At 36.1% G+C, this 24331-nt stretch overlaps 1 protein-coding gene across 13 annotated transcripts in view; it reads left to right on the top strand.

The window, feature by feature from the left end:
- The window catches only part of GRM7 (glutamate metabotropic receptor 7), an 822228-nt gene that overhangs the window by 258441 nt on the left and 539456 nt on the right, over positions 1-24331 (top strand). The gene's annotated exons all lie outside the window — the stretch shown is intronic.

The raw sequence follows: 24331 nt of genomic DNA, 5'->3' as shown, positions 1-24331 counted from the left end.
TCAATCTTTATTAAACCAACGCTATAGATAATCACTGTTACTCTACTCTCACATTCCGCATTGCCTGTGAAGTAAATCTGGAAAGTCTTCATTTATAACACTTTGTTATTTTTGAAGAGAATATTTTCAAAAGTGTGAAACTGAAGTCCCTAAAAGGACTAGTGGAAGAAACGGAGAGAAGAAAATATGTACTCAAATTTATATCTTACTTCTGTGTAATGGATGATAGTGTAGATTACAGCCTGTATGTGAAAATCTGAGAAAATGTGGCTAAATGTGCATGCAGGCTCTTCCTCTCTGCCCCTCTCCAAAATGGAGAGAATTGTTTAAAATTATGAGAACCCAATCACAGTGGCACTTTGCTTTCAAGAGGAATGGCAGTGGTAGTTCTGAATAACTTGGCCAAAACAAATAAATTATCCAGGCAGTAGAATGTGTATAGACAAATATTCTTTGAAATTTTAGATTATTTTTAGAAAGACAGTTCTATTAAGTAGCACGTGGAGAACATTCTTTTATGTTTGTTTGTTTAGCTCAAAATGGAAGTAATGGGTTCAAATATTCAGCCAGCTGGCTTTCGTTGGGCAGATTTCGAAAAATGAGACAAAATCTTCACACTTAGAAATCCTGACAATAATATTCAGTCTTCTCCATGTGGAAATGCTGGATATAGTAAACTTATGTTTAAAAAAATTCATGCTTGGATATTCCTGTAAAGTTCTTATGCTGAAGTCATGTCCTCAGTTTTCGTTGTAAGAATTTCATCTAATCCAAATTGTTATTGACCAGAAAAGCTAACCATCTGTAAAGGCAAATACACAAGCAGAGCAGTAGAAACAGAGGTCCATTTCATAAGGAGAGATGTCATAAATCCTGAAGACATGGCTTTAAGTATTTGGCTGTCAGACTATGGATATACTCAGACATATAATGCTTCATTATATAGATGGTATGTCTGCACCTGGCCACTGAAAGAAGGGAGACAAGACTTGCTTGTCAATCCCACGATTTTAACTCGGTGCCTCATCATTAGCTCTAATTTCAAAAACTCACTGGAGAGCTATGTCCTTTTTATACTCTTCCTTCTGACTGAAATACTCTTACTCTTAACACCTTTGACTAGATAGCTCCTAATCACTGACAGATCTTATCCTATGTTCAACCAAATATAAACACAATACTTTCTTGGCTCTGTTGACTTGGCTTGTGTTTCTAGTATCTTCTCCCACAGCACTTATCACATGTTTGTATGATTTGTTGCTGTTTTCTCTCTTGTCCCTTAGACTCTAAGAGCAGATCATGTGTCTCATTCACTACTGTAGTCCCAGCTGCTATGTTTCTAAGCGAAACTTTTCTAGTATAATTCAGTTAGCAACTTGCCGTTTAGGAAAGAAATCTTAACTTTGGGCTTGTGTCATGCATGCTGTGATTTATAGGACTCATTAACAATTGACTTCATGAATCTCCAAAGAAATACCTAACATTTTTGATAACTGTGTTTTTATTTCTTTCTTTGTTTCTTTGTCGCCTTCTTTGACCAAAATAATGCTAGAGGCTGACTTAGAGAGATATCTAAAATATGACCATGGAAACCAATGCATAAGGCAAGACGAAGAGAAAATATGGGTAAAATAGTAAGCTAAATCTCAGAGATACAGTTCAGATACCAGCTTGCTCTACATAGTGGCTCCAAGCAGGTCTCAAATTTAATGCTGGACTTTGTACTGGACAAAGCAAAGGACACTACCCATTTTGATACAAAATTTGCAGTGCTCATAGGTCAAAATCATAGTGATTGTTTAGTAAAAGACAGGATCAAGGCAAATGTTTTCTTTAGGTCTTTTGTACAAGACTATATTCTATAGACAGATTGGTAGTTTTATATGGTTGTGTATTCCTGGTATCACTTGATGAAAAATTAAAATATATTATCAGAGTTGGGGCCAGCCTGGTGGCACAGCAGTTAAGTTCACACGATCCACTTCTTGGCAGCCTGGGTTCGCCCGTTCGGATCCCGGGTGCAGACATGGCACCACTTGGCAAAAGCCATGCTGTGGTAGGCGTCCCATGTATAAAGTAGAGGAAGATGGGCATGGATGTCAGCTCAGGGCCAGTTTTTCTCAGCACAAAGAGAAAGATTGGCAGTAGTTAGCTCAGGGCTAATCTTACTCAAAAAAAAAAAAAATATATATATATATATTATCAGAGTCTACTATATAATGAATCTGCAAAAAGGAAACATCCTTGTAATATGGTCTGAACTCCCCAGCTCATAATTTTAGCTAATCATACATTGAAATAACTTTGCTCAAAAGTAAAGATTGTATCATTGACAGCCATTTTGGATGAAATCTTTTGATCTAAGACCCTTTGAATTTGGGGATGACAATAATTAAAAAGCCAGCTGCAGAAATGCCAGAAAACATTGAGGGTTCAAGTAATGTCTCATCGATCAGTTCTTCTTCTTCTATAAATATTGTGATGTTTGACATGCATTTATAATAAGTTTCATTGGATCCATAGCATATGTGCAACTAATTTAAGTGAATTCACTTATGTGCTTAGCAAACACCCATATCCCCAACCCTCTAAAAAAAAAGGAAACAAAAGGAAGCAGGTAAAATTACAATTTAAATGGTAGGTAGTATGTCTACTCGCTCAGTGTGTATATTACTTATAGAAAACCTGAGATGGGAAACATGATTCTGTTGTTTCTTCAATCCGTTTCACTTTTGTGAGCCTCTCATAATGTGAGCATCCTGCTCCCCCAAAGGTAAGTCCAGTACATAGAGATACATATTCATATGCTACCACCTCTAAGAAGAAGTCAACTGCTTTCTCTGATGTTCAATCAAAGAAACAGCAATGTGTTCTAATTCAGAAACATAGAAAAGAAAACAAAAATTTGCTTTATTTGAATTTCCCGGAAGTACATATCTTAGGGAATTTTTAAGGGTAATTTTAAATGTTCACTTGTTTCCCTTGCCTGATCACTCTAGAACCTGATCCTCAAGAAAGAGACAAGTCCATGTGTATGTGTAGTAGAGGGGGTGTGACACAGAGATAAGTAAGCACTATGGTGTCAGAAAGATGTGGATTTGATAACTGACTCTATTACTTCCATGCTGTAACACTTTTAACACATGATTTAACTTTTCAAGCCTCAGATTCCTCACGTAGAGAATGAGATTAATGATGCCTGCTTCCTCAGGTTGGTAAAACAAATAAGATCATGTATAGGCAAGTGCTTAAAACCCAACAGTACCCGGCTATTAGTGCATCACACCAGTTCCCTATAAATCAGCAGAGTTATTGTTTGAGTTTGAAAATAACCCGAGTGATAGATGACATTTACTTTTAGTTATAACTACAAGGTTATTTAAATATAAATATAAATATAATTATATAAAGTATATAATATAATCATGTGCCACATAGCAATGTTTTGGTCAATGATGAACCGCATATATGATGGTGCGCCCATAAGATTATAATGGAGCTGAAAATTCCTACCACCTAGTAGCAGTAGCCATCATAATGTCATAGCACAATGCATCAGTCACGTGTTTGCAGTAAGGCTGGTGTAAACAAACCTACTATGCTATCAGACATATAAAACTATAGCACATACAATTACGTACAGTACATAATACTTGATGATAGACAGCTATGTTTTTACTATGAATTTACGATACTATAAGGCTAGACCATCTAGGATTGTGTAACTACACTCTATGATGTTCACACAACAATGAAATCTCCTAACAACAACTTTACCAGAACGTAACCCCACTGTTAAATGACACATGACTGTGTATATAATTATATATTATATACATATATATAACAGCTAAGTTGCTATTCTTGCTAATATGCTTTCACCATATAAAAAGAACAGGAAGTGAGCTATTCATGTTGTCCTATGTATGTGGTGTGTGTGAGTGAGAGAGAGAGGCTGAGAGAGTTTTAGAGAGAGCACAAGCTCAATGATGTTATTTCCATGCACTGCTGGCAGGCTTGAAAGAGTTATTTCCATTCTTGCTGACCAGTTTGACTTGGAAGATTATGATTCCTCTCCTTTTTAAATGTCTATAAGAGTTTCACCCTTTTAGAATACTTTAGTCCCCAAATTTACTTTAGACTCAAGTCCTCAGGCAGAGGCTACTTGTAAAAACAGAGCCTTAAGTATCTCTACCAGGCACATAGTCATAGAACATGCATGAGCTCTCCTTTATCGTACTCTGATAGAACAAATCAAGGCAGCGATGTCAGAGGAAAGAAGCCACCCTTCAACAGGGGGCCATGTCATTTGTCTGCAACATGGAAGCCTAGACACAGTCTCTCTAAGCTCTCAAAGAAAACCTCAGTAATTCTTCTCATGTAAAGTCATGGGACATTGAAATATGCATGGATGCTGCTCCTTGTTGAACTTGCAGAGAGGACTGTAACATGATTTTCTCAGATGATTAGATTTTTGTGAAATAGTTATATTTGCATAAATTTCCCTGTTTATTTGAATGGATGCACACGCAATATCAACAAAAGCAATTTATTGCTTAATATCGCAGAGTATGAGAGAATATTCACTCCCAACATGCTTTAAAATTCAGGTCAACATAATAAGCTAAATAGCCTAAATCAGACATACAGACTCGTCTTTCTAAGTGAGGGTAAAAGTAAATACTTATGATAGCATCTGGCGCTAGTATATTCCAGATCTTTTGAACCAAATTTGATTCAAAAACTGTAAAAGTAAGGACATCATATATGACTCATAGTTTGCAGGACAATTTTCGGGAGAATCCCATGAGTATGGCTTCACAATATGACACAGATAAGGAATGATTTGTTGCTGCCATGGTATCCTGATACATGTCAACTTTTTAAAATCTAAAAGAACATTTCAGTTATCATTTTTGTATTTCATGTGAATCACTTAATACAGTTATTTCAATTGGTCTTATAAAGTAATTATCATTAATATTCAGATAAACTCTAGAATTTCTGTGTATTTAATACTTTATCTTGGCCTAGATATTCTTTCTTAGAGTAATTCGGTGAAGAATTAATTGACTATTATTAACTATCATTCAGCCTTTAGTTTTTTAGACCTTGGGAACTAGTTGGATTTGCTCATTATGGGATTCTATAGCACCGTGCCCCTCTCTCCTTCAAAGATGCAATGTTCCCTTTCATTGTATGCGTTGATCGTCAATCTTCTTCACCTTATTGTAAGCTTTAAGAGGTTAAGGACTTTGTCTTGTGGCTCTATAATCTAGCATAATTTTTGGCATGTAGCAGGCATTCAATGAATATTAAGGGGAGAGAATATTAAGGGAAGGAGAGAAAGAAGGGAGAACTGTATTTTCTTTTCCTTTTAGAAAAAAGAAAATATGTAAAAGAAGCATATGTGATATTTAATTTTGCTTGTGGGCCACAAAAAATTATATCCTAGATCTGTTTGGTGTGGTTTATTACAGTTGTCCTCTCTCTGAATCTACCCCATTCTTCCCTCTTACCATCCCCGCACAAACTTACAGCAGTATGATGCAACAAGGCTGTAATTTCCAACACAGTCGTCTATGTTGAATTTGAGGATTTTCCCATTTTTTTGTCTCTGTCTCTCTCATGGTGAAAATGGAAAACTCTGAGACATTTTAATAATTAGCTAAAGTGTTTCCTTTATGAAATATTCAGTGGTCCCAATTTACATACAGATATTAAACATTCAAGGACGTGACGTCAAAACAGAGTCACAAGAATGCTCATGATATCATTTATCTATAATTGTGCTTAAAACTAAATTGTAAGTTCCTCAAGAAGAGGCTTTATATTTTATTTTGTTTTTTGAAACCTCAGTGGTCAGTGCAAAATTTTAGGTTTTAACCCATACTCGATTTGTTAGCAATTCTTGAGTACATCCCTTATCCTCATCATCATTATAGTTACTTTAGTTCTGTGACCCATTTTATTCACCTTGATTCATAGCTACAGTCATCTATGCCTCCAGATTAGCCTCTTCAATATAGTATCCATTCAGCTATGATGATAGTCTTTCTAAAATACAAATAAAACTATTTTATTTGTTGTCCCTGGCTTCGCTTTCTCCAGAGGATTAAGTAAAAGATGTCTAGCATAGAAGAAAATGTCCCTTCTGATCTGGTGTCTGCTTTAATCATGAGTCTCACTCCCATGCTATCCCTATCCTCTAATTCCCACCTCAGGCCCTCATATACACACTCTTTGCGCCATCACATTCAATCTTCTGTGGGTATCAGAATGTCCTGTGTTTTTGCAAATGCTTTGCTTTCTGCCTGGACTGACAGCTAACTCCAATTTATTTTTTCAAAACTTAACACCTTGGAAAAACCTATCCCTCACTTTGTGTTCCTTCGTGGTCCTATTTTGGATTCCAGTTTGTCTGTGTGTTTGTCCTTTTTACCAGCACAACATTTTTAAGTCCATCTCCACGAATCAATTCGTAGATAATGACCAATTGCACAAGTCTGGATGAGAGAACAAGCCTGCATATCACTGTAGAGCTGAAAAAGTGATGTGTTCACTTCCCAACCTCCATTAAGGCTAGGACACAGTCATATAACCCAATATCTTGGCTAATCAGATGTACCCACCAAAGACAAATCAAGAGCTAGAGACACAAAGAAGCAGGAGCAATTGAAATCCATCTTGTTGACAGAGCAACAGTAATATCCATTTTCCAGGGGGAGGTGTGGTATCCTGCAGGTGTTGGCTCACTGGTACAATCTCCTAGTTCCTGTTTCCAGGAGTAACAGCAGCAGGACCTCAGCTAGCTTGGGTCTGTGGCTTTTTTGGGCATGGGCTTTAATTCTGACAGCCTAGTCACTCGTTGTTTCAGCTCATTTTCTGATTTTGGTTCCCTGGCCTCCCAGTGATTCTGTGAATTATTCAGCATAATTTAAATAAATTATTTTCCTGATTAATCTCGATAGACTTTAGTTAGATTGTTTGGCTTCAGCCTCCATTAGTGTAATTGAGAATGTTCTTCTATGATTCCATAAACCCTTGTGTATAACTCTATCATAGAATTTGTTGCATATCATTGTAATCTGTCTAATTATCTTCTCCACTAGAATGTAAGTTTATTGAGGACAGGCACTGTGTTGTATTTAACCTTCAACATTCTATTCCCAAGATAATCTCCAACTAGATTAGGCTCATTAAATGCATGTTAACTTTTAAAATGGTTTATTAATGATATAAGTGATGATGACCCCAAGGTGTAGTTGATACAGTGAAACTGTTGGAGGTTTTTCCGCTTCTGACTTTCTAAAGTAATCATTGATCTGTTGTAATAAACAGACTTTTTAGAAGAAAAAAATGAGATAAGAAATCTGGTGATATGCCTTACACTCATGTGATGTATGTCTAAGTACTTTTTTTGTGTCAGATACTGTTCCAGATATGATAAATAATAATTATAGTAGTAACAACAACAAGACAAAAATAATCTCTGCTTTCTAAGAGTAGAAATACGTAAGTAGAGCAGTGAGCACAGCCTCATTGGGGCATGCTGCAAGGGAGGACTCTGGAAGAAAGTAGATACCTAACTAAGCCCCAAAGGTAAGTAGGAGTTAGCTAGACAAGGCTGATCTAAATGGGGTGGTGAATAATATTTTAGGGAGAGAAAATCACGTTAAAAACCCAAAATAAGGGGCCAGCCAAGTGGCACAGCAGCTAAGTTCGCATGTTCTGCTTCGGTGGCCTGGGGTTCCCTGGTTCGGATCCCAGGTGTAGACCTACACACCACTTGTCAAGCCATGCCATGGTAGGCATCCCACATACAAAGTTGAGGAAGATGGACATGGATGTTAACTCAGGGCCAGTCTTCCTCAGCAAAAAGAGGAGGATTGGCAGTATTCGTTACCTCTGGGGTAATCTCCCTAAAAAACAAATTAAAAAAACAAACAAATAAAATTGGTTAATGGTAATTTTTTTTTTTTTAGATTGGCCCAAAGTTAACACCTCTTGCCAATCTTCCTCTTTTTTTCCCCCAAAGCTCCAGTAGATATTTGCATATCCTTGTTATAAGTTCTTCTAGTTCTTCTATGTGAGATGCTGCCATAGCATGGCTTGATGAGCTATGCGTAGGTCCACGCCCAGGATCCAAACTGCAGAACCCTGTGCCACCGAAGCAGAGTGTGCGAACTTAACCACGCAGTCATGGGGCTGGCCCCAGTTATCTGAATTTTTAAATGGCATAAAAGAAATAGCATTGCTTTGAGAAATTTTATGACTCTTGAATTACTGTGGTGTAAAGTGCTCTTCCACACAACATGAGAGCTATTGCAGAAAATGCTCTGGTTTTTGAGCCAAGAGCTTCTGGTTCTGGGCTTAACTCCTGCAGTAACTTGGGAGCCAGCATAATGCTTCTTTGGGTTGCAAAGTCATCACATATTTATTGAGAAAATTAGTCTCTCTTGGTTCAGACAATTCTCAGATGCATATCATCCTGATTGCAAAGGATGGGATTCTCCCAGGCAATAGACTGTCGTTGTTGATATGGGACTAGAAATAGATGATGACAGAGTGTTTTTGCTGCATGAAGAAATAGAAGTGGTAAAGGATATCTCAGCAATTCCTTCTCATCTCTTCCACTTGCCTTCATTTCAGCTAAGCAACATGGAAGAATCTGAAAAGATCTAAAGATAAAGTGAATTACTCCCTTACTCTCCTACTTGGGTGTGACTACCAAACGTCTCATGTGCTAAGGAGAGAAAGGACATGTGATTCTAGCATTGAGGTTTAAGATGTAGTAAAAAGGAACATAGATCATTTTTAAATATAGGGATAGAGACTCAAATATAGAGAATTCTATTGAATAATAGAATTTCTTGGTGAGTTTGGAGGGAGGAAGAACATCGTTGTTCTGAGATAGCTTACTTTGGAAAGTAACCATGCTTTTGTAATAATATCACTACAACTACTAAACTTTAGAGGTAGAAGTTTTGATTTACTTTCTCTATTTAATGACACTGCATTCAGGCTTCAAGTGAAGCTATCTTTTCCAAGTCTTTACAAAAATGTTCACTGAAAGATACTCCTAGTTTTGAATCTCATAGGTTTTCATGGATGTCAGCAAGAGAGAGAAAATTTCAGTAGAAAAAAATTGGAAAGAATATTAATTAGCTTATAAAACTGGAGGGAAGTATAGAGAACTAAGTTCAAGTGTTATGGGGCATGCCTATGTTTTGGTTGTGGGACAGTGGGACGCTTTGATTTTGAGTCCTGCTAAGGCTGGCCCAGTGAGGAAGAGGTATTTCCCAATGTAATTTTGGTGCCCTAACCAAAAATTGGGGTAGTCACAGTTTGAAACTTGCCATCTTTTTGATTGCCATTGTCAGATGCTTCCCAGTGTTCCACTCCACTGGAATGGGCAAGTAAAGGGAAGGGGGTCTGAACTATGCCCACACAGGAAAATGCAATATTCATCAAAACAGAGGCAAGGAGGTAGGCATTGGAATCAGTCAAAGGGACAATTCTGAAAAAAAGGCAAATACTCCAATCCAAGAAACATTAATATTTAGTTGCTTGCAAAATATCTATTTACTGAACTTCAAATGCTTTCTAAATTGTTTTGTAGTTTGAACAACTTGATGAGTCTAAGTGTAGCCTCTTTGTGAGACTTGTACAAAGAGATCTGTTTTCCTTTTATCTGGCAAATGGATCCCTGCTGTTAAATCTTTCAAGAGATTATAGGAAATTCTACAAAGCCCCACATCAATTGCATTATCACTTTCAGGCAAACTGAAGGACAGATGATCAAGATCTCTGACAGTAAGGTAGTAATAGTAGCCATCCTAAACACATACAGCATTGACTGACTTTGCAAGACTTTGACCTTGTGTATCGCCAAATTTGCCTAGTTCCAATTTTCACATTTCTTCTTACTCTTTTAGCTGTATGTCTTAAATAGCAAGCCCTTAATACATATTTCCAATAGTCATTAGATATTATTCCATTGCATTAATATTTTAGAGTTGACATTTGGCTTTTTAGGTGGGTATTACTGGAATGTCACTATATTCTATAAGACATAGTATATGGATGTCCCTTCAGAAACTAGTATATAGGTTACAACATAGGCTTTTACATACAAGGAAAAATATTAAATTTGAAGTCGTCATAAGAATGCTAAAGGTCTTAAGAGAAAAATTAGAGGCATATTAGAAGGGTTTAAAAATCAAAGAATACTTACTAAAAATGTCTGTGTACAAAAAAGCTTTATTTTTCCTAGGGTGTTAGTGACACTTTGGATTTAACTAAATTTTAAAAATCAACAATACAGCCACATACCTTGTATATTTCTTATCAAAGATGATAAAGTCTCCTGGGAAAGATGAAGTTGTCAGAACTACAACTACAGAAATTTTGATGAACAATTATTAGTTATATACAAGTATGCTGTTTTCAAAGTCTTAATGCCAGGGGGTACAAAATCTGTAGGGTACGGAAATTATAGACTCTTCTGCTCAAATATTTTTTGGCATAAAGGTGCTTAATACTTGGTTCTATATCAGGATCATGAGTGTTATTTTCTAAAAACCTGCGTATAGTGATGCACTTAGTACCTATTCCACTCTTCATACTTTTGATTAACTAATGTAAATTTTATTTTCAGTTTCTTCTTATCAGTGCTTTGTTCAACAGTAACCAGAGAGTAATTGACATAGGAAGTATAAGTTAGAATAGTTTACATTAGACTCTCAGATTGCATCCTGCCCTAGGGTTTATATCACTTGTCTGTTAGGATCCTACTAAATTTTTTCCCAGCTTTATTGAGATATAACTGGCATATAATATTATGTAAGTTTAAGGTGTACAATGTGATAATTTGATATACATATATTTAAAAATAATTACCATGGTAGGATTAGTTATCATGTACCTGACATAATTACCATTTCTTTCTTGTGATGAGAACATTTAAGATCTACTCTATTAGCAACTTTCAAGTATGCAATACAGTATTGTTAACTAGAATCACCATGCTGTATCTTAGAGCCCCAGAATTTATTCATGTTATAACTGAAAGTTTGTACCTTTGACAAGCATCTCCTCTTTACCCAAAACCCCCAGCCCCTGGCAAATACCATTCTACTCTGTTTATTTGAATTTGGCTTTTTTAGATTCTACATATAAGTGAGATCATACAGTATTTGTCTTTCTCTGTCTGACATTTCACTTAGCATAATTCCCTCAACATTCATTCATGTTGTTGCAAATGGCAGGATTTTCTTCTTTCTCATGGTTGAATAATAGTCCATTGTGTGTGTGTGTATATATATATTTATCACACATGATAACACCTATATATCTCATTTTCTTTATCTGTCCATCCGTAGATGGACAGTTAGGGTGTTTTCTTATTTTAGCTATTGTGAATGAACCTGGAAATCTCTTCAAGATTTTATTTTCTTTGAATATATACCCAGAAGTGTAATTGCTGGATCCTATGGTAGTTCTACTTTTGATTTTTAATAACCTCGATAGTATTTTCCATAGTGGTTGTACCAATTTACTTTCCCACCAACAGTGCACAAGGGTTCCTTTTTCACATCCTTGCCAACATTTGTTATCTCTGTCTTCTTGATAATAGCCATTCTAACAAGTGTGACATATCTCACTATAGTTTTGATGTGCACTTCCCTGATGGTTATTAGTGATATTGAGCACCTTTTCATGTACCCGTTGTCCATTTGTATGTCTTCTTTGGAAAAAATCTCCTGTCAGTTCCTCTGCCTATTTTTCAATCAGACTATTTGTTTTTTTGCTATTGAGTTGTATGAGTTGCTTATATATTTTGGATATTAACCTCTTATTGATATATGATTTACAAATATTTTCTCCCATTCTTTAGGTTGCATTTTCATTTTGTTGATTGTTTCTTTGCTGTGCTGAAATTTTTTACTTGATGTTGCCCCACATTTATTTTTGCTTTTGTTGCTTGTGTTTTTGATGTCATATCCAAAAAAATCATTGCCAAGACCAATGTCAAGGAGTATTTTTCCTATGTTTTCTTCTGGGAATTTTCAGTTCAGGTCTTATGTTTCATCTATTAGTCTTTAATCTATTTTGAGTTAATTTTTGTGAGTAGTGTAAGACAGGGGTCCAATGTCATTAATCTGCACTGATTATTCAATTTCCCCAACAGCATTTATTGAAGAGATTTTCCCTTCTGCATTGAGTATTCTTGGCTCACTTGTCAAATATTAGTTGACTGTTTAGGTAAGGGTTTATTTCTGGGCTCTCAATTCTGTTCCATAGGTCTATTTTATGCCAGTACCGTATTGTTTTAGTAACTACACTTCATAATATAGTTTGAAATCAGAAAGTGTGAAGTCTCCAGCTTTATTCTTTTTTCTCGGGATTGCTTAGGCTACTCAGGGTCTCTGGGATTCCAGAGGAATTTTAGAATTTTTTTTACATTTCTGTGAAAAATGCCATTGGAATTTTATTAGGGATTGCATTGACTCTATACACGTGTTTGGGTAGTATGGACATTTTAACAATATTAATTCTTTTGGTCCATGAACATGGGGTATGTTTCATTTTTGTGTGTTTTCTTCAGTTTCTTTCATCAATGTCTTATAGTTTTCAGTATATAGACTTTCACCTTGATTAAATTTATCCCTAAATATTTTATCATTTTGGATTCTATTATGAACGGGATTGTGTTCTTTCTTTCTTTTTCAGATATTTTGTTTGTGTAGAAAAACACAGCCAATTTCTGTATATTCATTTTGTACCTTACAACCTGACTGAATTTGTTTATTAGTTCTCTCGGTTTTTCTGGTAGAGTCTTGAGGATTTTCTATATATAATATCATAACATCTATACACATAGACATTTTACTTTTCCTGTCCTGACTTGGACATCTTTTGTTTCTTTTTATTACCTGATTGCTCTGGCCAGGATTTCCAATACTATGTTGAATAGGAGTGGTGAGAATGGGCACACTTGTCTTGTTCCTGATCTTAGAGGAAAGGCTTTCAATCTTTCACCATTGAGTATGATGTTAGCTGTGGGTTTGTCATATGTGGCCTTTGTCATGTTGAGGTTATGTTCCTTCTATACCCAATTTTTTTAGAGGTTTTTTTTTTTTTTTCATTGTGAAAGGGTACTATAATTTTTTCAGATGGTTTCTTTACATTTGTTGAGGTGATTACGTGATTTTTTTTATTGCAGTAACATTGGATTATAAAAATATATAGCTTTCAGATGTACATCGTAATATATTTCGAATTCTGTGTAGTTACATCATGTTCACCACCCGGGAACTAATTATAGTCCATCATCACACACGTGAGCCAAATTACCCCTTCCCTACTTCCCCTTCCCCTTGGTAACCACCAATCCAATCTTTGTTGCTATATGTTTGTTTCTCATTGTTATCTTCTACTTATGAGTGAGATCATATGGTATTTGACTTTCTCCCTCTGACATTTCATTTAGCATAATACCCTCTAGGTCCATCCATGTTGTCGCAAATGGCCAGATTTCATAATTGCTTTTGGCTGAGTACTATTCCATTGTGTATATATACCACATCTTCTTTACCATTCATCCCTTGATGGGCACCTAGGTTTCTTCCAAGTCTTGGCTATCATGTATAATGCTGCAATGAACATAGGGATGCATGTATCTTTGAGCATTTGTGTTTTCAAGTTCTTTGGACAAATATCTAGCAGTGGAATAGCTGGATCATATGGTAGATCTATTCTTAATTTTCTGAGGATACACCACACTGCTTTCCATAGAGGCTGCACAAGTTTGCACTCCCACCAGCAGTGTATGAGGGTCCCTTCTCTCTACATCCTCTCCAACACTTGTTGTTTGCTGTCTTGTTAATTATAGCCATTCTGACCGGAGTGAGGTGATATCTCATTGTAGTTTTGATTTGCATTTCCCTGATAGCTAATGATGTTGAGCATCTTTTCATGTGCCTGTTGGCCATTGGTATATCATCTTCGGAGAAATCTCTGTTCAGATCTTTTGCTAGTTTTTAACTGGGTTGTTGGTTTTTTGGGTGTTGAGATATATGAGGTATTTGTATATTTTGGATATTAACCCTTTATCCAATATACGGTTTGAAAATATCTTCTCTCAATTGTTAGGTTGTCTTTTCGTTTTGTTGATGGTTTCCTTTGCTATGCAGAAGCTTTTTAGTTTGATGTAGTCCCATGTGTTCATTTTTTCTTTTGTTTCCCTTGCCCAGTCAGACATGGTACTTGAAAACATGCTGCTCAGACCGATGTCAAAGAGGGTACTGCCTATGTTTTCTTCTAGAGGTTTCAGGGTTTCGGGTCTTACATTTAAGTCTTTAATCCATTTTGAGTTGATTTTTGTGCATGGTGTAAGGGAATGGTCTACTTTCACTCTTTTGCATGTGGCTGTCCAGTTTTCCCAACAGCATTTACTGAAGAGATTCTGCTCTCTCCATTGTATGCTTTTGGCTCCTTCGTCGAATATTAGCTCTCCATAAATGTGTGGGTTTATTTCTGGGCTCTCGACTCTGTTTCATTGATCTATGTGTCTGTTTTTGTGGCAGTACCATGCTGTTTTGGTTACTATGGTTTTGTAGTATACTTTGAAATCAGGGCGTCTGATACCTCCAGCTTTTTTCTTTTTACTCAGGAATCCTTTGGCTATTCGGGGTAATTTGTTGTTCCATGTAAATTTTAGGATTCTTTGTTCTATTTCTGTGAAAAATGTTGTTAGAAATTTGATAAGGATTGTGTTCAGTCTGTAGAAACACAACCGATTTTTGTATGTTGATTTTTTATCCTGCGATTTGACTGTATTCATTTATTATTTCTAAAAGATTTTTTACTGGATTCTTTAGGGTTTTCTGTATATAAAATCATGTCATCTGCAAAGAGTGGCAGTTTCCCTTCTTCTTTTCTAATACGGATCCATTTTATTTTTTTTCTTGCCTGATTGCTCTGGCTAGGACTTCCAATACTATGTTAAATAAGAGTAGTGTCAGTGGGCATCCTTTTCTGGTTCCTGTTCTTAGAGGGATAGCTTTCAGGTTTTCTCCATTGAGAATGATATTTGATGTGGGTTTGTCATATATGGCCTTTATTATGTTGAGGTATTTTCCTTTGATACCCATTTTATTTAGAGTTTTTATCATAAATGGATGCGGTATCTTGTCAAATGCTTTCTCTGCATCTATTGAGATGATCATGTGATTTTTATTCTTCATTTTGTTAATGTGGTGTATCACGTTGATAGATTTGTGGATGTTGAATCATCCCTGAATTCGTGGAATGAAACCCACTTGATCATGATGCATGATCTTTTTAATGTATTGTTGTATTCGATTTGCTAGTATTTTGTTGAGGATTTTTGCATTGATGTTCATCAATGATATTGGCCTGTAATTTTCTTTTTTTGTGTTGTCCTTGTCTGGTTTTGGTATCAGGATAATGTTGGCTTCATAGAATGAGTTAGGAAGCCTCCCCTCCTCTTCAATTTTTTGGAAGAGTTTGAGTAGGATAGGTAGTAAGTCTTCTTTGAATGTTTGGTAGAATTCACCAGGGAAGCCATCTGATCCTGGACTTTTATTTTTTGGGAGGTTTTTGATTGCTGTTTTGATCTCCTTACTGATGATTGATCTATTCAAATTCTCTGCTTCTTCTTGGTCCAGTTTTGGAAGGTTGTATGTTTCTAAGAATTTATCCAGTTCTTCTAGATTATCCAATTTGTTGGCGTATAGCTTTTCATAGTATTCTCTTATTATCTTTTGTATTTCTGACGTTTCTCTTATAATCTCTCCTCTTCCATTTCTGATTTTATTTATTTGAGCCTTCTCTCTTTTTTTCTTGGTGAGTCTAGCTAAGGGTTTGTCAATTTTGTTTATCTCTTCAAAGAACCCGCTCTTGGTTTCATTAATTTTTTGTATTTTTTTTTCAGTCTCTATTTCTGCTCTGATTTTTATTATTTCCTTCCTTCTGCTGATTTTGGGCTTTGTTTGTTGTTCTTTTTACAGTACCTTTAGATGCACTTTTAGATTGTCTATTTAGGATTTTTCTTCTTTGTTGAGGTAGGCCTGAATTGCTATAAACTTCCCTCTTAGAACCACTTTTGCTGTATCCCACAGATTTTGGCATGTCGCATTTTCATTTTCATTTGTCTCTAGGAATTTTTTTATTTCTTCTTTGATTTCTTCACTGACCCAATCGTTGTTCAGTAGCATTTTCTTTAATCTCCACATTTTTGTGGCTTTTCTGGTTTTCTTCCTGTAGTTGATTTCTAGTTTCATACCTTTGTGGTCAGAAAAGATGCATGGTATTATTCATTCTTCTTAAATTTATTAAGACTTGTTTTGTGGCTTAATATGTGACCAATCCTGGAGAATGTTCCATGTGCATTTCAAAAGAATGTGTATTCTGTGGTTTTTGGATGGAATGTTCTATATATATCTACTAAGTCCATCTGATCTAATGTGTCCTTTAAGGCCAGTGTTTCCTTATTGATCTTCTGTTTGGATGATCTATCCATTGGTGTAAGTGGAATGTTAAAGTCTCCTACTATTATTATGTTACTGTCTATTTCTCCTTTTATGTCTGTTAATAATTGCTTCGTATATTTATGTGCTTCTTTGTTAGGTGTATAGATATTTACAAGTCTTATATTTTCTTGTTGGCTTGTTTCCTTTATCATTATGTAGTGCCCGTCTTTGTCTCTTGTTACAGTTTTGGTTTTAAACTCTATTTTGTCTGATATAAGTATTGCTACCTCCACTTTCTTTTCTTTGCCATTTACATGGAATATCTTTTTCCATCCTTTCACTTTCAGTTTGTGAGTGTCTTTAGGTCCGAAGTGTGGCTCTTGTATGCAGCATATACATGGGTCTTGTTTTTTTATCCAATTGGCCACTCTATGGCATTTGATTGGAGCATTCAGTCCATTGACGTTTAAAGTAGCTATTGATAAATATGTATTTATTGCCATTTTGTTACTTTTTTTTTCTGAGTGTTTTAGTAGTTCTTCTCTGTTCCTGTCTTTTTCTCTTGCTCTCTTCCCTTGTGGTTTGATGGCTGTCTTTAGTAATATGTTTGATTTCTTTTGTCTTACATTTTTGCTTACTTATTATAGGTTTCTGATTTGTGATTAACATTAGGATCCTATTTAATATTCTATGTATATTACAGTCTATATCGAGTTGATAGACTCTTTAGCTTGACCTCTTTCTGAAAGCTCTACTTTTTCACTCCCTCCCTCCCACATTTTATGTTTTTCAAATCATAGTCTCTTATTTAGTGTGTGTCTGTCCATTACCCTCTTATCATTGAGAGGTGATTTTAGTACATTTGTCTTTTACCCTTCATATTATCTTCACAGGTGGTTGATCTGCTCCCTTTATTATATTTTTACCTTTACAAGTGATTTTATTGCCTGTTTTTTTTTTTGATAATTTTTTTATCTCTATTTGTGGTCAGCGCTTTCCTAATTAAATAAGTCCCTTCAGCATTTCTTGTAGAATTGGTTTCTTGGTGATAAACTCCTTTAATTTTTGCTTATCTGGGAAGCTGATTATCTCTCCTTATATTCTAAATGACAACCTTGATGGATAGCGTATCCTTAGCTCTAGGTTTTTTCCTTTTAGCACTTTAAATATGTCATGCCATTCTCTGCTTGCCTGTAGGGTCTCAGCTGAGAAGTCTGCTGATAGCCTTATGGGGCTTTCCTTTGTATGTCACTTGTGGCCTTTCTCTTGCTGCTTTTACGATTCTCTGTTTATCTTTAATTTTTGACATTTTAATTAATATGTCTTGGCATTCACTGTATTCTTAAGCTCCATAATTTCTGTTTGATTATTTCTTGATTTATATCTTTTTGTTAAACTTTTCGTTTGGATAATGTATTGTTTTCTTGATTTCCTGCATTGTCTTTTTGAGGTTCCTCAAAACAGCCATTTTGAATTCTTTATTGGGTAAATGTCACATCTCCATGTCTTTGGGATTGCTGGTAGTCTCCCTTGTGCTTTCCCAAGAGTGGAGTTAAGCTCAAGTTTGTGGTTTCTCCCTGGCCCATAGACTCATGTTGACTTTCTGTGCATGTTCACTAGATGCGTGCCAAAGCTCATGCTCGCCACTGTCAGGAGTTTGCATACAAAGCCAGCTTTGGAGCAGTGTATGGGTGAGGTACATGGAGCACTGGGGGAGTCTGTGAGCCATTTAAGGTGATCTGTGGACAAAGTGTCCCCAGGGTCTCTTGAGTGGGCTTCTAGATGGAGTCTGTGACACAATTGGGATCTATATCCCTCTAATGCCCTCTGAGAGTCCTGTCTACCTCTCTCCCAGCCTCTTCCTACCCCCCATCAGGAACCTCATGACTTAGTACTCTGGATGAGATGAGATAGAAATTGGTCTCTTTGGCAATGTCCCACACAGATGGGGAAGATGAGTACACATTCTCATGCTCTCATTTTCCCCCTGTAAGAAATCTCGGGTAGAGAAGGTCTTACTTGGTACTGAATTGTGCCTACCCTCTTCGATGCATCAAAACTAATATTTTTTTTTGCTTCATTGGTGTACTGGAACTTTTGTACTGAAAACCCAAACTTCCACAAGGGCATCTTGTCTATGGGTGATTGTCTAAGACAGTGTTCTCCAGGGTCTTGTGGACCATAGCCAAGAGGGGTGGGAGCCAATTCATGTGCCACTGCAGGGTCCATGTCTGAGTGCTGTATACCTATTACCCAATATATTGGGTGGGTGACACACAACCTGGGTCCCTTGACCTATATTGCTAGATGTCACACCTCCCACAAAGACACTTTTATCTGTGGATGGATGACAAATTATTGTTATTAATGAGGGCTACAATGAGGGAGGTTTTATTCAGCCATGTCGCTGAGGTCACTCTTCCCACTATATATATATTTTTTTAAAGATTTTATTTTTTCCTTTTTCTTCCCAAAGCCCCCTGGTGCATAGTTGTATATTCTTCGTTGTGGGTCCTTCTAGTTGTGGCATGTGGGATGCTGCCTCAGTGTAGTTTGATGAGCAGTGCCATGTCCGCGCCCAGGGTTGGAACCAACAAAACACCGGGCCGCCTGCAGTGGAGTGCGCGAACTTAACCACTCAGCCACTGGGCCAGCCCCTTCCCACTATATTTTTAAAGAATAGAATATGAGTTATACTTGGGAATACTAAATCTAAATTAGAAGGGAAAATATAGAACAACCACATTTGGTAATGAAAATAAATATGTTAACCAAGTAATTGCCTTTTTAAAGAATTGGACTGGTTCAACTTCAACATATTTCACTGATGTTCTATATATTTCGCTAAATCAATATAAGGCACTCACCCAAATGGTAATAGTCTATCCCAAACATTTCTAAACTACTAAATAAAATCTCTTTCTGAGAAGTCAGACAGAAGAGCAGATGGAATATGCTTGTTGGAGACTAAGCATTAATGGTGAAGATTACTGAGTCAAGATCACAGGATGGTAAGAATGAGGAGGAAGGCCCGGGGGCATAGCATAATCAGGAGATGATGGTCCCTTGTTAGAGACTTTTCTCTACAAGTTTTTTTTGGATTACAGTATTTTCCAAGGTGCTCCCTTAATACTATTGAGCAAATATAGTTTCCATTTTCCTATACAAGGTGGACTAAGGTTTGACTGTAGCTTATTTTCTCTGAACAAATTCACTCAAACTTAGATTACTGCATTCATATTAGAGTAATGGCTTTGGCTGGCAATCTGGATCAATAGCATAAGACACTTCTACCCAGCTGTCTGATTCACTGTTGGACTGGCTTTTGGCTGCTAATTATTATTTGCTACTTGGCTTGTGTCCACTCCTTATACAGAGGGATCTCATTTTCATATCTATTATGTGAAAACATAAAAACTTCTTTACAGTTGTGTGTACAGAAAACAATTTGAAAATTGAAGTCAGTCTCTTAAGTATAAAATGCATGACTTAGTTCATAGTGAAATAATGAGTACATACATTTTTTTTATCATGATCTTGTCTTATGCCCTAGAAGGGCAAAACTGGTATCAGGAGTTGGGATAGTGGAATTTATAATTATTTTGGAAGATATTCTTAGTCAATGTCGTTTTATTGTTGTTTTATTCAATTGTTTAATCTTTATTAGACGTTTAAATCATTTGATCAAAAAATTTTGAGAATTACCAGAAAAGAAAAGAAAAAAAAGAGTTTAAGGAATATAAACCAACTCTGGGTACTTAAGGAAAAAAAAAAAGGAATTCTTTAGAAGATTATGAGGCAGCTAAAGGAATTAGAAGACAGACCAAATAATTAAGCTTGGAATAGACAAGAAAAAACGCTACTCTAATAACCCAAGCAGCAGGAAATGAAAAACTGTCTCTTCAGGGACACAAATAAGATGAATCATCTCCAACTCCATTTAGACTTTTAACTCTGTCCTCCAACTCAGAATCCAGAGAGAAAGCATGCCATTGCTCTGCCATTGATCATGTGCCCATCCCTTGACAGTTGATTAACAATTCTACCAAACTGCTTTTTGGAACTATTATAGACATCTAAGATAAACATCAGATCCTAACATCCAAACAGTAAGGGGTAAGTGGCGCTGGTGACAAATGTATACTGCCAAATGTGATACAGTAGATTTTCTTCTCAATCCGTGTCCTGTCTTTCCATGCATATTTGAAGGAAAAGGAAGAATTAATAGCAATGTAAACTGTTCCAGCTGAACATTTAACAGAACAGTTGCAGTTCTGTTAAATTTCTGAAATAAAAGTATTTTTCTTTTTATTCTTTTTTCTCTTTAAACAAGTCCTCAAAAGAAAGCATCATGACTCTCAACACTTGTAGAAGTTTCTCCAAACTACGAGCTTTCTAAAGAGAAAGGGAATGCAATTTTTGAAGATTTATTTCTACGACCGGATTTAGTAAGGGCTAGATTTCACTCATCGAGTGATCCAATTAGGTCTATTTTACCTCATAAATTAAGATATAAAAATGAGAGTAGAGGGGAAATTTATCACCACTTACTGGAAAATTCTATGGTATCTGAGTACTCATTCTAACGACAGAGGGTCAAGAGGAGCAATTTTACATGATGAGAATGGCTTTTGCTCCTTTGTTCTGAGCAGTTTAGAAAAAGAAATGCTATTTCATTTTTTAACAATCCCAGAATTTCTCTAAGCCAACATCTGTGGCTATGAGTTTTTGATTATAGGAGTAAACAGGCCTTCCTTGAAATGTGGAAGTGGCAGTACACAGGCCTTGTTCCTGCAATCTTCCCTGCAGGGGCACGAGTTTAATAAGGTGGCTGAACAGTCTGTGTTGAAGCCCAGGAGAAATGAGACTTCTTGAGAAAGGAAATGACAGGAACCCATTGCCTGCTGAACAGGGATGAGGAGCTTCTGGTTGTGTTTGTCATGGCACCTAATGAAACACTTCACGAACTGTGCAGGAGACAATTGTGACAGAAAAGTTTTTAGTAGAACTAGCTTTATAGAGCCTGCCATTAGTTGTTCAGTTGGGAAAATGTTAACTCTGTGAAAGAGGAGTATTTAACACATCTATCCACTTTTCCAAGATATGAATAATCACAAGGATGTTAAGTATAGAACTGAAAGGCAATTACTTAGGTGTAGGTTGTTATTCTAAACAATGTTATTATTCGAAACAAAGTTCAATGAATAGGCTAAAACAGAGAAAGAGGATTGAAGACACTTCATTCTGCTTTAAATCCATTTTCCCTTCTCTCAGCTTATGTTTGACCATTTGGTTAGTTTCCCTTGTCCTTTATTTTCCTTGAACAAGCCAGTCACCAAACACCACACATTGTCTCCTTCTAGGTTTTTATTCAACTAGTTTCCTCTGCCTGGAAATCCCAAGTTAAGTTGCCTGGTAGACCCCTCCCTTAGCGAAGTTTCTTCAATATGTTCTTTTCTCCTGATCTCCACTGCTGTGTATTGTTCCTAGAACTTAGACATATATATCTGTGGCAATACTTATTTTATTTTGTCACTCTTATGACATGAAAGATTATGAACTCAAGGGCAGCTACGGATATTAAAATGGTAAAGGGGAGCTGACAATTCTTGGACAGTTCCCCCAGTCCAGGTGCTAGCCAGAGCTTATAACACAGTCCTATGGAAATATTAAATATTGAATATTAAATAAACACTTGTTTATGTAGTAAAATTCTGGTATCTAAAATCCATAAATCTACTTGCCCTTTTCATTCAAGTCTTTCTATGAATCTCACCTCTCCAGACAGCCTTCCATGCCACTATGTATACTACTAGTGACAAGCTGCTATGGGAATCTGGTGGAGAAACACATATTCTTTAATTTCGTAAGATTGATTTAGCTGTGAGTTTATGATGGATTAGAAAACTAATACAATGTTAACACTAGATTTAAGATTGTAACATTAGTGATTTTCTTTTTCTCAGTAATGTTGAGTTTTTTAAATAAGACAATCTAATTATGTTTTAAAAATGAAGCTTAAGCTACTTCTACCCATAGATTAAAAGATTTGTTTTATGCATTTAATTCATGAAGGAGATTGTCATAGATTTGTGTGTGTGTGTGAGAGAGAAAGATTAGTTTTAAAATAGAGAGACAACTAATATATGGTTAGAACCAGAAAATAGTTGGTTCTATTGAGTTGGGAGATCAAAAATGAGTATTTTTCCTAAATTAAGAAGAGCTATGTTAACGTGAGAAACAATAAACCACTAAGTTTCAGGTGAAATACATATTCCATAGGGCAGAACTACTACCTGGTTCAAAATAAATTTGCTTTAGCTTTTGCAGGATTTGAGGTCCGTGTAGATTCATCAGAGAAGGGAACGAGAGTGCTAATACTAACTTTCTTTTTCTTATATTCTTTCAAATTGGATGGGATCAATCTCGGAGAAAGACCAAACTTCATTCTAGGTTTTTGGAGGAAGACAAAGATTACCACCAGAAGATGGGCGAATACTCAGTACTGGCATTCATTCTTGCCTCCTTCCCCCTCTTCCTTCTTCTTTCCATTTTTTCATCCTCTTCCCAAACATCGATAGAACACCTGAATATTCCTGTTTCACAATGGTGAAGAGCATAATTGGAAGTCAGACATATCTACGTTTAAAAGTTCCCTCTACCCTTTATAGAACTGTGTGAGTCACTTATCCTCATAAAGCTTCCATTTCCTTGTTTATAAAACAGAAATAAATTTCCTTAATGCCTTTTGTGTGAAACAAATGAGATAATCCAATGCATAAAATTGTTTACCACGGTACCCATTGTAAATACTCTATAAACATTAGCTGCTGTAATGATTATTACTCTAATGATAATCATCATCATCATCCTTCTTTTCTTACTATTTCTATTTTTGATTTATTCAACAAATGTTTATTGAGTGTCACTGGTTGTCAAGCACAATTCTTGATGCCAGAGGTGAACAAGATAGATCTAGACCTTTCCTGTATGTTCTAGAGAGACAAGTGGATAGTAAACAAATAGCCATATAATATTGGGTATATGTCAGTGAAAAGCCAAGACAAAGTCCTTTCATTTTTTTTTCTCATGCATAATTATTTTTATGAATCTCAAATTGAAATTCACGACTTCATTATTGCAAATGTGGAAAATGAACCACAGTAGTAAGAGCAGTTCTGGTGACTTTGTAACCGATAAAAGTCACAGATACTTTCATTTCACAGTACAGCTATTGCAGATACTGCAAAATATCATTTACATGGACATCACTACTTTTAAATGATGAGAGTTATTTGATACAAAAATTAACGTTGTTAAAGTCCTTTCATTTTTTATACTGACATTATGGTAGGGAACTAGATGGTTTGAAACAGGATGGATGGCGATGAAATGGTGACAAATGCTTGGTTGTGTTTTCAAGGGGGAGCCAGGAGAATTTGTGAATTACTTAGCTATGGCATGTGAGTGACATTCAGTATGACTCAGAGGTTTTTGTTGCGAACAACTAATTGGATGGTGATTATTTTTACTGAAGTGTGGGGAGCAGGTTTGGGGAGTGGAGTGGAAATTAAGAACCTTATTTTGTTCACACAAAATTTGAAATACCTACAATATACCCAAGTGGAAAGGCTGAGTGGGCATTTGGATGTAAAAATCTAGAACTAAGAGGAGAGGTCCATGATGGAGATTAATTTTGAGGATTCGCAAGTGTATAAATGGTACATAATGCGATGAGATGGGATGTAATCACTTTAACAGAGAAGATGTCAGAGGATTGAGCCAACAGAATATTTAGAAGTCTAGATTCAGAGACGGATCCAGCAAAATGA

The sequence above is a fragment of the Equus przewalskii genome, chromosome 15 (genome assembly GCF_037783145.1).
Source record: "Equus przewalskii isolate Varuska chromosome 15, EquPr2, whole genome shotgun sequence".
Taxonomy (NCBI): Eukaryota; Metazoa; Chordata; class Mammalia; order Perissodactyla; family Equidae; genus Equus; species Equus przewalskii.
Note: the sequence above shows the minus strand (reverse complement) of the source record. Positions and strands in the feature narration are given on the sequence as shown.